The sequence below is a fragment of the Hemibagrus wyckioides genome, linkage group LG11 (genome assembly GCF_019097595.1).
Source record: "Hemibagrus wyckioides isolate EC202008001 linkage group LG11, SWU_Hwy_1.0, whole genome shotgun sequence".
In the NCBI taxonomy this organism is placed as follows: Eukaryota; Metazoa; Chordata; class Actinopteri; order Siluriformes; family Bagridae; genus Hemibagrus; species Hemibagrus wyckioides.
The window spans coordinates 8464178-8476555 of record NC_080720.1 but is presented as its reverse complement, the minus strand read 5'-3'; the positions used below and the strand labels follow the sequence as shown (position 1 = coordinate 8476555).

At 38.4% G+C, this 12378-nt stretch overlaps 1 protein-coding gene across 3 annotated transcripts in view; it reads left to right on the top strand.

The window, feature by feature from the left end:
- kank4 (KN motif and ankyrin repeat domains 4) overlaps positions 1–12378 on the top strand; it is a 60185-nt gene that overhangs the window by 25748 nt on the left and 22059 nt on the right. The window contains exons 1-3 of one of the 3 annotated variants that reach the window (XM_058403072.1): positions 7595–7665; positions 8392–8466; positions 9954–10062. The gene's annotated coding sequence lies outside the window, so the exon portion shown is untranslated. Of the gene's footprint in view, positions 1–7594; positions 7666–8303; positions 8467–9953; positions 10063–12378 lie in introns of those variants that run through there. The other 2 variants (XM_058403069.1, XM_058403070.1) reach the window with 2 other exon arrangements.

Genomic DNA, 12378 nt, shown 5'->3' with positions numbered 1-12378 from the left:
CAAGAACACATACACCAGCCAAGTGTTGAGGTCCAACATGAATCATAAGGTGATAGTGCCTCTACTCTCCAAGAACATAAAGATAAGATTGTAGAGATTTGATCAGATTTCAAAATTGATTGGATTTATGAAGCGAGGCAGTGGGTCTGATAGGAAACTCAGCTAGATATACTCTCTAATTTAATTGCGAAGATATTTTCATACGCATTATAATCCAAACAATAAGAAATATTTAACCTGGCATAAATATGTAGTATACTGTAAAATGGTGTAGTTTTCAGGTCTGCTGTTAGAAAATAGGCATTTTTTAACCATGTTGACGTTTATAGAAAACCCGAATAAAAATGTATTTGACCTATTTGTAAAAAAAGTCATGTAGACTAATGAGTTATAAATTTCTTCTTCTTCTTAATAATAATAATAATAATAATATTAATAATAATAATAATAATTTGTGGTAATGGTAATGTTTGTATGTATGTGTATATATATATATATATATATATATATATATATATATATATATATTTTACAAATTACTTGTGCATTCATAAAATTATAAATAAATAAATAAAAACTTTTTTTATCAGACATTTAGGCTATCATTAAACTGATTATTCAGGCTGCTGCTCATATAGACTTGTTTGTATTCATTTCATATCTTAACAGCATTAATTCTGCTATTTTCTTTTAGACTGTACATGTTATTACATCCAGGCTGTCTAGTTAAAAATGCTAGAAAGCATCCTTCGAAGCTTTGTTTGCTTTTTTTGGGGTAAATCAATAAGACCAAATCACTCTGCTTATTAAAACAACATGCTGAAATGTTGGGCTCCTGTTACAGTTTTTTTTGTACACTCTGTATCTCAGCTTTTCTCACTGTGTGGGTGGAATTTTTTTTCCATTAGCTTTGTTTTCTGGACTGTTGCCCTGATTCAGATGTGGCAGTTTAAACCGAAGTTACCCTAAGGGCCTTATCATCCTCTCTCACACGGCACTCTTCCTCAGGAAGCCTGTTCAGACTTCCCTTTATCTCACTTTCTCCGCTGCACTCCTCTCTCTGTCCCAGTGACTCTATCACAGCTGGACACTGCACATCTTTTCTCTCACAAATTAATTCCTTGCATTCTTTCCCTCTTTCCCTCCTCCTGGCTTATGCTTTGTTGTTGCTTCACCTCACTTCATGCTGTTCATGTTGCATGCTGTGATAGTCATATTAGAGTTAACCTTTATCTTCCATTCTCTTAATTATTTAAGACTCTTGCCCATTTCTCAGTCAGTTACCTTCAGGGCCTGATTTAGTAAAGGTTTGCATGTGCTAAGTCATACACAGACTTGAAAACAACGTAAACACAAGTTTTTCCTCAATAAATTATCACGTTATCTGTGTGGTTGCATTAGCGAATATTCAGTTTAGGGCATTTCTACTTAAAAGAACAATTAGTACATACAAGCATCTTATTTACATATTGCTTTGTCTTCCTAATTTGCATGGTACGTGACTCACATGCGCATGCTGAGGCGCACAGTGCGCAGAAGTCTCCAATTTTCTGCAGAGTCAATAGCTACAGACTTTGTGTGGTCTTCAGATTAGCTTAAGAACAGTCCATAGAGAGCTTCATGGAATGGGTTTTCTTGGCTGAGCAGCGGCATCCAAGCCATACATCACCAAGTGCAATGCAAAGTGTCGAATGCAGTGGTGTAAAGCAGACGTGCTCTCAGGAGTGATGAATCATGCTTCTCTTTATGTCAATCTGTTGGACGAGTCTGGGTTTGGTGGTTGCCAGGAGAATAGTACTTGCCTGACTGCATTGTGCCAAGTGTAATGTTAGTGGAAGGGGGATTATGGTGTGGGGTTGTTTTTTAGGGGTTGGGCTTGGGCCCCTTAGTTCCAGTGAAAGGAACTCTTAATTCTTCAGCATACCAAGACATTTTGGACAATTTCATGCTCCCAACTTTGTGGGAACAGTTTGGGGATGGCTCCTTCCTGTTCCAATATGACTGCACACCAGGGCACAAAGCAAGGTCCATACAGACGATGGATGAGAGAGTTTGATGTGGAGGAACTTGACTGGACAGAGTCCTGACCACAACCCTTAGAACACCTTTGGGATGAATTAGAGCAGAGACTGCGAGCTAGACCTTCTCATCGAACATCAGTGCCTGACCTCACAAATGTGCTTTTAGTGGAATGGTCAAAAATTCCCATAAACATACTCCAAAACTTTGTGGAAAGCCTTCTCAGAAGAGTTGAAGCTGTTATAGCTGCAAAGGGCGGGCCAACTCCATATTAATCCCTACGTATTAGGAATGGGATGTCATTAAAATTTGTGTGCATGTAAAGGCAGACGTCCCAAAACTTTTGGCAATATACTGTATTGTGTGTTTAAATTAAATGTTTTTTTTCCCTTCACATTGGTTTATATTAAAATGTGTGAGAATCCGACTGCAATCTCACTAAACTCAGCAAGAAATTCATGGAAGCATGCTGTTTTTACCCTTATGTGGGTGCTTGGGAGAAGTCAAATATGAAGCTTACAGGTAAAGAAAGGCCACAGTGATTAACATGGGAATGTATTCGATGCATCATGGCGATTTTGCGGCATAGTGAAATGTGTTTACTGTGTTTGTTCATTCAAAACATTGCAGGTTATTTGACACACAAAAGTCCATAACCCATGTACTTCTCTCTGAACAGTACACCTCATTTACATTTGCATTCACAGCATTTAGTAGGCGCCATTATCCAGTCTTTATCAAAAACGCATCATTACAAAAATAGGCCAGAGTCTGAGAATACCAACTCTTATTATTTTTATTTTTTTAAACATGGGAAATTTTTTTAGTTGGTGCAGGTTATTCTGTGTATCAACAACCTTGTCTCATTGTCCAGCATTTTATCTCAGAAGCACCCCCTGATATCATTGCACCAGTAACCTCACCAGATCATATCAGGAAATCAGATGCCGTTATTGCACAGGTGCTGAAGACAACTAGACACTTGTTCACTGAATAACACGTATGTAAATATGAACATTACATACATGCACACACACACTTAACTATGTTTGTTGAAACCTTTATGGAGTTTTGAGAATTATGGGATTATTTACATTGACAAAGGCAGCTTTGTGAATAGGACAGCAAGACAGTGGTGTGATGGTATTCTCTGCCGGTTTCAGTTCTTAAGTATTTAAGACTATAATCTTTAACTTATTAATCAGTAGACTACTAAAATCTGATGAAACTAAGAATTTATTCATTAAAGAATAACATGCTGTATATTTATCTTTCTATAGTTACATATAATGCATAAGACAAGTTTGTTTTTGTTACCAGTTATGTTAGGGCAGCCTTTCTTCTTCCTCTTCTTCTTCTACTTCTTCTTCTCTACATCTTCTTCTTCTTCTTCTTCTTCTTCAATCTCATAGTTAATAACAGGAAATGGAGCTTGTCTTGTTGCCAAGAAACAGCACACAGGATCAATCCTTTCTCATGAAGACTTTGCTGCTGACTGAAACTAGAGACTCCTCCCAAAAAATGATAAATAAATGTCTTCATGGAAAATTTAATCACAATCATACGTTTTTTTTTAAATCTGTTTATTTGGAGTGTGACCCAAAAATCTTAGTGTAAATTGCTACTAGAAATGAACATGAGTCGACACCTTCTGACCAATCAAAATTTGAGAATTCAGGAGCACTGTACTATAAATTGAGTAAAAGTACGTTTTCAATAGTCAGGTGCAATAATCAGAATCAGAATCACAGTATTTCAACTTGGCTTGAATTCTCACATTAAATTTAGGAGTAAAACTGTGAAAGAGGCTACAGGCAACTCCGTATATGGGGTTGAATCAAAGTATATCGACGTTAGACCTCTTAAACAATATAAGCGCCCTTTAAAAAACATTCTGAAATGCCACTAATTATCCTACCACTGGAAACATTAACCATGTCTTTACACATACAGTATGTTGGAATATTAACAAGCCAAATAAGCCTGGTGCTGAAACTGTGATAAAATATGACTTTATCTCTCCATCCGTTCGCTGCACCGCTTATCCTACTAGGTAACAGGGAACCTGGAGGCAGGGTACACCATTAACAAGATGCCAGTCTCAGAATACAGTCCCGCACACACACAACCACTGTAGACAATTTAGATGTCTACAATACATGTCTTCGTACTGGGGGAGGAAACTAGAGAACCCAGAGGAAACCCCAAGGCACAGGGACCAACCCGCAACCCTGGAGCCCCCTAATATGACCTTATTAGTTAAAAATATGTATTGCTGTTTAGCCACCAAGAAATTACATGTAAATATTAAACATGTTATTTGACTTGGCATATAGAGCAAATAAATGTGTTTGTACTAACGGGTGTTCTGTTTGCTGGGTCATATCTCTTTTTATTTTTGTTTATCAGTTCTTTTATTTTATTGTTGTCCTCCCGTTACCTTATTATATGTTCCTAGGCTGTCTTATTTATAATCACTTTTTATTTTTTCACTCTTACTCTAAGGCCACCTTGAGACAATATTAATTAAGAAGAACACTATAAATAGGGTTGAGCAAATACATAACACACACACACACACTTCTCTCCAAGAAACCTGCAATATTTCTCATATCTGATAACAGATTCCTGATTGCTCATGTAACAAACAGCGACACAAAACAGAGAAAGGAAGACAAGCTGAAAGATAAGTGATAAATGTGCAGGCTTTTTCTAAATATAGCTGGGAAATGTTTCCACGACTCTGGAAGTGCCAATGCACAAGTTTTCTGAATCACGTATCCCTCAGAGGCAGGACTTGCAGTGTGCAATCCATTTAGCAGATTTTAGCACTGAAATTTACGACATTGCAAATGCTAGATGTTTTTCTTCTTGTCATTTCACTCTCTTGTGCATGGGTATCTTTCCATACACTCTTTTTTTTTTTTTACTATTCTGCCACTTTAGCATGAACAAAAGGAGATGACAGGGTGTCCATTTCGGTTTTGGCCGAAATGTTATGTTATGTGTAATAGGACGTGTCGCTGTAAACACCCACGGATGACAGAGTTCTGGTTGTAAAGATAGGAGCAGGAGCCGACGCCATACATGGAACTTTATATAGCATGCACAGGAAATGTGGAAAAATTATATCAGGGAGTGTAACTGAAATAACACACAGAGCCATGATTAATGTATGTGAATGTGTAATGTTGGTGCTGTGTGCAAGAATTTCACATGCACTGGATTTTGGCCTATTTGGCCTGAACAATGGAAAGCTAGACAACCTGTGTGCTGTGTTCCTGTTTCATGTATTGTCTCTTCCGTTAGGACGATTAGGAAAACAAGCCATCCTGCTGCTTTGTGTGTGTGTGTGTGTGTGTGAAGGTGCATTTCCGTAATAAAAGTGAGTGTCAGTAAGGGGAGGTGGTAGAATTGGTGGCAGTGTTATCCTGATTTAGCTGAGCTAGCCAGATAGCACAGACAAGAGGAATGCAAATAGACTTTCATTAGTCAAATCAATCCTCTGGTGCAAAATGCAGTACATGCAAAAAAAAAAGGAGTTCACATAAGTGCTCCCCCAGGATATAGTGTGCATTACATTTGTGATCAGTCAGTGTCCGTAAGCAGTGCTGCGATTCATAAATTCACTGATGAGAACTTGAAGAGCTGGGTATGTCTCAGCCGTTGTGCGCTCACCACCGATCCTTCACTCCTGTCCTATAAGAGCACAGCACTGACACCAGCCTAAGACTCACTCAGCTGCACTGTGAAATATAACCACAGCAAAGCCATCACAAGTCTGCCATCGGTAAATCTCCCCGCTGCTCGTCTGAATTTAATAACCGTCTCAGGATGGAAGAATCTACAAATGGAAAAGCAAAGTGTGGCTTTAAAGCACAGCTCCTGATCAAGTCGGCCAGTTTGACTACGCCGTGGCCGAGGAGAGCCATGACAGAGATTAGTGACTACAAATAAAAAAAAGAGGATGAAATGATTAAAAAAGCAGGTGTTTTTACTGGCTTTAGTCCATCTACATGGAAAACTGTGGAAGTGAATAAGGGTTAAACTGCAGACTAATGCATGGTTTAGTACTTTTTGGGGTTTCACTGTGTGAGCAATTGTTAATTAAATATTTTTATTTTAAGTAGCCTTTATTTGTCACATATACATTACTGCACAGTGAAATTCTTTCTTTGCATATCCCATCCTTGGAAGGTTGGGGTCAGAGCACAGGGTCAGCCATGATGCAGTACCCCTGGATTGGGGGTTAGTTAGTTAGTCTGGGGGTTGGGTGTGGTTTGGCAGCCTTGCTCAAGGTGGCAGCTTGGTAGTGCTGGGGCTTAAACCCTTGATCTTCCAATCAAAAACCAAGAACCTTAACCACTTGAGCTACCACCACCCCGGCTAGTTGGTTGGTTGGTTAAATAGTTATTTAGTTGGTTAGTAAGTTAGTGAAAGGACCTGTAGCTCTTGTTCATTGATAATAATGTATTTTATGTACAGTTTGTGTATTGTAACTGATTGATTAAATTAAATTAAATTAAATTAAATTAAATTAAATTAAATTAAATTAAATTAAATTAAATTAAATTAAATTAAATTAAATTCATTAAAACTTAATTCTTGCCCGCTGATAATATTTTTTTTTATTAATAGGTAGTAATTTGTGCCAGGTTAGTTAGTTATTTAGTTAGTGGATCAGTAATTCTTGTCCACTGATAATAATGTTATGATGTCTTTTATATTGTGTTTTGTGATTGATGGATGTTTTTTGGTCCATTGTGTATATTTCATGTTAACTGTACAGATTTTTTATACCTCTTAGCTCTAGGCTTTGGAGCTTTTGGTGGCACGTAAAATGATATGTAGCAGTAACAACTTGATCTCAACTGAAATACTTATAAATTGGAACAAACATGGTTGGTGTGTTTGTATTTTGGGACTGAATGAAGCGGAATATTTTGTTGATATTACGAGTAACATGAGGCAAAGGCAAAAATTACTTTTATGACCGTTTTATACAGCAAATCAGTGAAGGTCAGTTTTTCATTTTCGACCCTTCTCTCTTAAATTTTTTGTAAACACCTTTAATTTGAGCTAACACAGACGTATGTGTGGACGTGATCTAAAATATCATGATATGCAGTAATGAAACTGTGTGTACTGAATGAACAAACCTGTTACACATACAGTAATTATTACTGACTATAACACTGTATAGTCTTTGTGTCCAAAGAAGACATTTTTTGACTCATATACTGTGCGGTACGAGGAATATGACACTGTTCACTGGAGAATTTAAACAAAATTGATTTAATGATGTGGTTTAATTACTTAGGCTAATGTACTGTATATGAATTGCTAGACTACAGACAAGACAATGTCCTAGTCAGAGAAGTTAGTGTGGGGGGATTGATAAGGGAGTGTGTGTGTGTGTGTGTGTGTGTGAGAGAGAGAGAGAGAGAGAGAGAAAGAGAGAGAGAATGAGTGGACCTATCATAGCATGGTTAATGATTGCCCCCCCACCCAGCACATGATTACACTGTTGAGTGGTGGGAGTTCACTCAAAGTTCAGTCATATTTACAAGGTCTAGTGCAGACCGAGGCAGAGCAAGAGAGATTCTCAACGTTCTCTGGGTCACTGCATTTGAGGCAGCAGTACACGTGAGTTTAACTGACATAAAAACAGGGGAGGTGGTTGTCAGGGTGGGATTGCAATGCTGGAGTGAACATTCCAGAGAGTATGAGGCACTGTTTTCTTACCTTTCTGCCCAGTGCAGTCATTAGATTTGATATTGTTATGGTTTGTTTTTATCAGCCTGTGTGTTGTGATTATCAATCACCTGACCTCTCTCTCTCTCTCTCTCTCTCTCTCTCTCTCTCGCTCTCTGTCTGTCTCTGTTTCTCTCGGGCTCTTTCTGTCTCTGTCTGTCTGTCTGTCTGTCTCTCTCGATCTTGCACTCGCTTGGGTCTGTCTGTTTGTCTCTCTCTCTCTCTCTCTCTCTCTGTTTCTCTTGATCTCTATCTTTTTCTCTCTCTCTTTCTGTTTCTCTCTCTCTGTCTGTCTCTCTCTCTGTCTGTCTCTCTCTCTCGATTGCGCTCTCTCTCGTGCTCTTTCTGTCTCTGTCTGTCTGTCTGTCTGTCTCTCTGTCTGTCTGTCTGTCTGTCTCTGTCTGTCTCTCTCTCTCTCTGTTTCTCTCGATCGCTCTCTCTCTCTCTCTCTCTCTCTCTCTCTCTCTCTCTCTCTCTCTCTTGCTCTTGGGCTCTTTCTGTCTTTGTCTGTCTGTCTGTCTGTCTGTCAGTCTCTCTCTCTCTCTCTCTCCCTCCCTCTCTCCCTCCAATCAAACCTGATCATCTCATCCCCCTTTCCTTCCTGTATTGTATTATCAGGTTGAAACTAGGAGGAAGGAGACACACGACAGTCTAGAGAGAAAAGGAGAGTACATGATTTTCTACACATGCCAGGTAAGAGAATTCCCATCTCTTGCTCTCATCTCTCTCTCTCTCTCTCTCTCTTCACACACACACACTGTGCTTGCTTCCCAGCCCAGGTGAACACTCTGTTTGTGTGTGTGTGTGTGTGTGTGTGTGTATAAGACCATGACCCTCCTCCAGTGCTGCACTTTCGCTTTTCCCCCTCATCTTCTGAGTGGCTCGGTTGCTGCTGCAGTGCAGGAATAACAGAATAGCAGACAGGCTTTATCTCCAGGCACAGAGGCAGCCTGCAGACAACGTCGATTCTGTCTGGCGCCCAGCCAGCTTGTTTTGTATTTAGGTGTGGATATGTGGCTCTCTATATCTGCTGTGTGCATATTTACTGGGCATTCTTTTGCACTTGCACATATTATGTTTTAGTGTAGTGCTGCCTACTTTCAGTATCTTTGCTGTAATGTAGTGGTTGTTACCATGCAGACTTTCAGTCCCCTACTGAGCTGCTTCACCACCCTCCAGTGCACAACGAGCAGGAAGGTAGCCCTTCATAGTGGATTTTTTCTTTCAGCAAGGATATATGATTTGGGGTTTTCCCTGAATTTTGTCTGTTTCCCTGGTAAAGGTCTGGAGTTAAGTTATGCACAATGGATATCCATTTAATGTGTGGGTGTTATCTATATATGAATCTAGCAGTCTGTGTGTGTGTGTGTGTGTGTGTGTGCGGATCAATTTCTTCTTCTCAGATTAACAAGATACAACATCAGAGGTGAAACACACACACACACACACACACAGAGAAAGAGAGAGAGAGAGAGAACGAGCTAGTGCTAGTGCTGTCACTCACTACATCAACATCTTGACTCCCCCTCAACCATCACACTTTACAACATCCCCCACCCCACCCCCTCTGCCCACCCCACCGGCTGTCATCATTCTTGTCATCACTCTGCATCTCTCCATTCCGTGTTCTATTTTTCCCTCCTTCTTCCAGTCTCGACAATATATCGCTGAATTCACACTCTCTACTAATTAATGAGCTCTTCTCTCTGCATCTACCTCTCTGCTCCGCTACCGCTCTCCCCCTTCACTCATCCCTTCGTCTCTTAAATCCACACAGAGCTAATGGAAAGCGTTTTCTCATTATTTTCTTTACCATCGAAACTCTGGGTAGCATTAGCTACAGGGCTGGAATAAATAATTTATAGCCAGTCGCCTCACATGTCTAATGAAAGTGTGCACACTCTGGATTCTGTGTCTTCTTTTCCTGTTCTGTCTACTGGAGCTGATTAATGTGGCTTTAGCTGTGTGTGTGTATGTGTGTGTGTGTGTGTGTGTGTGTACATATGTATCTACATGTGCTCCATATACTACACACATCCATACACTCTATATTTTATATGTGTTACAGCTTTCTAGTATTTTAATATACTGTACAAGCTTTGAATAATATGTTATAAACAATCTCAGTGATCCTTTTCTTTCTTTCTTTCTTTCTTTCTTTCTTTCTTTCTTTTTCTAAGGCTCCTCTCATCTCTAAAAAACAGATGTACTGTGTTCAACTCCCTCCTCCAGATGTCTGCACTGTGGACTAGTTAGATCTGGAAGCTGCCATCACGAAGAACAAGACTAGTGAGCAAACATTTTTGTTTATTGTCAGTGGAAGTAAATGTAGGGAGGGAAAGAGGGGGAGGGTATATAAGGACAGAGGGAATGAGGGAAGCGATTATAAGGGTACTAATGATGGTTAAAGAGGTAATTAATGGTTTAAGTTAGTGTTAATTGTATGGTGAATCTTACAGGGGACAGATAAAAAGCTATGCAACAAAAGCTAGAATCTTGTGCTCAGTATATTCCAGCAACAAGCCTGGGGAAAACCAGACATGATGAAATGTTGACATTTTCTACTGAAGCTGGGATGAAATAGGATGGCAGGACATTCAGCAATACCGAATCTGATCCTGATACTGACATGAGTCACCTGTATAGTATCAAGCAAACCGAGGCAGCATGGTACATTTTATTTAGCATTGCTGTTGTGTGTTGATACAATAGCGATGAACTCGTACCTCATATTGGGTGTTAGCATGTTATGGCTTTTAAAACAGTAGCTGAGAATGCAAGGAAATCCGACCTGAGCGTTCAGAGCAGTGAGTTACGGTGGCTGAGATGTGCAAAACAAAATAACAAATCAGAAAACACAATAACAAACCTTAGAGTTAACAAAAAAAAATGGTTCAACGTGAACAATTTTCTGCTTCTTGTATATCTTGAGTGACAGATGTCTCGTCCATTCAGCGGTAAGAATTCTATTCCCAAACTATAATTACCTTTTCTGGTTTGTCTGAATTGTCGTTGTGTTTTCGGTTCTGTTATTTTGTATTTGGCTTTGTTGTTTTGTTTTCGGATTTGATATTTTGTTTTCAGATTTTTTAATTGCTTTCTGTTTTTGTTATTTTGTTTTCTTATTTGTTATTTTGTTTTCGAATTTTTTATTTTGTTTTCCGATTTGTTATTTTGTTTTTGAATTTGTAATTTTTCTGGATTTTTTTATTTTGTTATCAGATTTGTTATTTTGTTTTTAGATTTTTTATTTTGTTTTCAGTTTTGTTATTGTCTTTTCAGATTTGCTTTTTTTTTTTTTTTTGGATTTGTTATTGTTTTTTCGTATTTGTTATTGGTTTTTTTTTTGTATTTCTTATTTTGTATTCGGATTTGTTATTTTGTTTTCTGTTTTTATTATTTTGTTTTTGGATCTTTTATTTTGTTTTCAGTTTTGTTATTGTTTTTTTTCGTATTTGTTATTTTGTTTTCTGCTTTGTTTAGTTTGTTTTTCACTTCTCAGCCACCATAGTCAGCAAAACGACCCGAAGCAGGCTCAAAGTGCTCAGTTCACACCGAATTGAACTGACTGCTCCTTTGTGTGTGACGGTTTCTCTGTACACTCACTTTTAAGCATCATGGTCACTGATACAGCTCTGCATGCTCAGGTCAACTATCATTGTGTCCTCTAGTCAAGATTCTGTATAAATGCTACAAGGTAACTTGTATGAAGATGCTGAAGTCCTCTTGATATTTTTGGAAAGCAAAGTTTGCTGTCTGCTTTGCGTTCGATAGCTAATCGTAAAATAGATCTAGATCATCTCTTGTCATCTATTCATTTGGGGCAGTGATGGTTTGAGTGAGTAAGGTTCTGGGTTGTTGATCTGGGTTCAAGCCCCAGCACCACTAAGCTTCACTGTTGGGCAATTGAGCAAGGCCTTTAACCCTTCCTGCTCCAGGGGTGCTGTATTATAGCTGCCCCTCCACTCCGACCCCAACTTCCTCAGCTGGGATTTTCCGAAGAAAAGAATTCCACTGTGCTGTAATGTATGTGTGGCGATAATAAAGGCTTCTTGCCCTCAATGGTGTGGCAGCCTATATATAAACTATATATTGTTGCTGTGACTGATTTCTTACATCTTATGGTTCAAAAATATAATGCATAAAATAATTTTAGATCAGTACCAAAATACCATTTAACCAAAATAATATGTAAGTATTTAATAAGTTATCTTTTTTCAATTTCATTCATTTCATTTTGTTTACCAAAAGTTTAAGAAACGTAGTGGTGAAACAGTCAGTCTGCTCAAAGATTTCTAAAATCTTGCTAGCTACACTATATGTGATTTTCACACATACTTATTATCATGTGGTGTTCGATGATGGTATCAGAGATTTTGACGAGTACCAGTATGAGTCAATAAGCACAGAATCAAACCAATACCTAATAATCAATGCATCCTTAATATATAGTTCTGAAAACTGCAGATTTCCCTGAACTAAAATATGTTTCCTATGAACAATGAAATTTATAATATTTCAAAATCTGGTTATTCCTAAAAAAGTGAAATAGGATTGCAGGAGCATCGCGGAAAATGTTTAAACTGAACTCATGTGTGGGTTTCC